Genomic DNA, 3,232 nt, shown 5'->3' on the forward strand with positions numbered 1-3,232 from the left:
GCCCCGCCCCTCCATCCCAATTTTTAAAGGGTCCGCAGCATCATCGTTCCTGGATTCTGTATGCCATCCTCCAAACTACCGAATCTTTCTTAAACCTGCCTTGCTTCACATCCGGAAGCAACCTCCGGTTATTAAAACTCACCAAGGCTGCTCCTGCGAGACGGTAAAATAATTTGGTCGTTAGGAACTGTCTGCATTTGTAGCTGTTTAGATACATCAATATATTAAGTGCAAAGCACTACTACTGCTAATAATAATTATACTGATGCCTCCCACTTGTATAGCTCTTTGCAATGTACAGAAGGCCGTCACAGTTATTGGCTTAACGTGAGGGGCATAACAACCTTGTGTGGGAAGCAAGGTAAGTGGTATTGTTTCCATTTGACAGATGAGAAAACAGGCTCACAGGGAGTCAGGTGTAATCAATGGTTTACCATGAATTAAGGAAAGTGCAATATACATAATCTCTGCCTTCAAGAGGTTTACAGAGAGGCTGAATCAACACATGAAATAGCTGAGTAGTAATAACTTTCCAAAGTACAAACATTCAATATCTCATTAAATCCCAACAATCCCACAAAGTGAGTAGCAGTAGTATCTCTAACACAACAATAAAGGACACTGAGGTACAAAGAAGGGGCTTGAGGAAAATCACCTAAGTGCCAAGCAGCAGAACCAGATGCCCTCCTGACACCAGACATTACTGGAGTATTTATCTCCAGCACATACTACTGGGTGCCAGCCATTCTCCTAGACTGGCAGAGGGAGAGGTGCCACAAATTCCCAGCCTAATGGGGCAGTTAAGTTGCATCTTCATTGACTCTTCACATGAGATCTCCAAGTCAATATCACTGGCCAGGTCCCTGGCACTGGTTGGCTGAGAGCCACAGGAGATGGGCTGATGGCCCTGAAAGCAAACAACATTCCCAGTATTATGTTGAGGGGAATGTCTGCATGGCTACAGTTTAAAAGTAAGAATTTGGAAGTGGGAGTAGCACTCCTAAAACCAGATTGCAAGTATTTCTTAAATACCCAGTACATTACTCAGTTCAATCACACGTTACTGGATAGGACTGCGCGTTAGCATGCCTGTGACAGCAGGAGCGCTGGCCTGGAGGTCAGAAGAGCTGGGTTCTCATCTTAGCTCTGCTGATAACTACCTGTGTAGCCAGAGCAGAGCCCTTTTCGGATATCAGTTTCCTGCCTTGAAATTACTTTAGAGATTATCTCTAAGATCCTTTGTTAACCTGCTTCTCAGTGAGAATACTTTGTTAGATTTTAATCTGAAGAAACATTCATTGCCAAAAATCCAAGACAGATGAAATATAGGCTCCAATGAATCCCTTGTTCCCTTCTGCTTTGGCACCAGATGAGGAAGAAGGGATTAATCTTTGGATTTTTCTATTTCTTGTAAGCTCACAGCATACCACCGTCACCTTATAGTCAGTTTCCAGACCTTCACCCCCACTTCTTCCCCAACTTGCTGAAAACAGAAGGCAAATGGTCCTCACTCTGGGCAGAGAGGTACCCTGCAGTAGTGGCTTCCAGACTTTGCTGAGCACCTGAATCACGTGTGAGGTTTGTCAAGAAACAGAGATGCCAGGGCCCCATCTCTGGAGACTCTGATTTGGTAGAGGGGGAGTCCAAAAAAGTAAAACTGTAATAATTTTCCTTTCTATCTTGCAACTGTCTGCTCAAAGGCCTTTCCTTATCACCCTATTTTAAACTGCAACATCCCCAACCTAGGCACTCCCCATCCTCCTTCTCTGCTTGACTTTCTGCCATACCACGTTTGTTTGTTTGTTTGTTTGTTTGAGACACAGTCTTGCTCTGTAGCCCAGGCTAGAGTGCAGTGGTGCAATCTTGGCCCCCTGCAAACTCTGCCTCCCTGGCTCAAGTGATTCTTCTGCCTCAGCCTCCCAAGTAGATGCCTGCGCCAACATGCGGGGCTAATTTTTCTATTTTTTGTAGAGACTGGGTTTCGCAGTGTTGCTGGGGCTGGTCTCGAATTCCTGAGCTCAAGCAATCCTCCCGCATGGGCCTCCCCAAATGCTGGGATTATAGGCGTGAGCCACTGCACCTGGCCCAGCACTTTTTACCGTACTACATCATTTACATATTTATTTAGTTTATTGCCTCCTCCACTGCCCCACCCCTGCCTCTAAAATAAAATTCCCATGAGGGCAAGAGTTTTGTTTTGTTCACTGATATTATTCACAGAGACTAGAACAGTGCCTAGTGTACAGTAAACATTAAACTTTTTGTGAAATTTCAGAGGCAGTATAGCATAGTAATTAAGTCCACAGACTCTGGCAATGTCCTGGGTCCAAATCTCAACAGCTGACACCTAATAACTATGTGACCTTGGGCAAGTTACTTTTGAAGTTTCTACCCCTAGGTTTCCTCATTGGTTATGCAAATGAAAATAATGCCTACCCAAACTAGACAGCCTGTGTAAAACATCGCCTCCAGCGCTCACAAGCAGCGTGAGCTTAAAAAGAACAAAAAATCTCTATGGCTCAGTATCCTCATCCGTAAAGTGACCCACCGCTGTGCTGGGATACAGTGAACAGACCCTTCAGTTGGTGGCCTGGAAATCAGACCTCTCAGAAAGGGTCCAGTAAGGCTGGAGTGAGATGGGGTGGGAGCGGCACTCACTCTCAGGAAAGTTCAGTTCGGATGCAAGTCCTGTGTTGCGGGGTACGGGGAGCCACGTGCCCTACCCTCCCTCGGCTGCTCGTGGGAAAAGGCCTAGAGGTTCGGGCCGAGAAGAGGAGCGAAAGCAGAGAGCCGACTTCCCCTCACCCATCTGGGAAATGGGCTCGGGCCAACTGCTGACTTCGCGCTCGCTGGCGCAGCTCCCTGCGGAGCCCTCGGCGGGGAGGGAGGCTGAACATCTGGATGACATTTCTGCGAGAGCGGCTCCGGAGCAGCGGCTGGGGAGGGAGAGGTGCGCACGAGCGCACGTGGGATCGAGAGGGAGGCGATTCGTCGGGGACCGGGTCTTGTTTTTCTCGCTCTCTACTGCAGCCCCTTCTCCCGCCCCCGAGCCCCCCAACCCCCCCAGCCCCAGGCCCCGAGCCTCCCCGGCTCCCGACGAGCCGAGCTCCTTCACTGGCGGCCTCGCCTCGCCAGAGGGCACCCTCGATCTTCCGGAAAACGCCACCATTTTTCACTGCCCCTGGAGCATCTCCAGGCTTCTGCCCGCCTCCCGACTCCGATCTTGTCAATG

Source organism: Trachypithecus francoisi, unplaced genomic scaffold (assembly GCF_009764315.1).
Source record: "Trachypithecus francoisi isolate TF-2019V2 unplaced genomic scaffold, Tfra_2.0 Lachesis_group3, whole genome shotgun sequence".
Lineage (NCBI taxonomy): Eukaryota > Metazoa > Chordata > Mammalia > Primates > Cercopithecidae > Trachypithecus > Trachypithecus francoisi.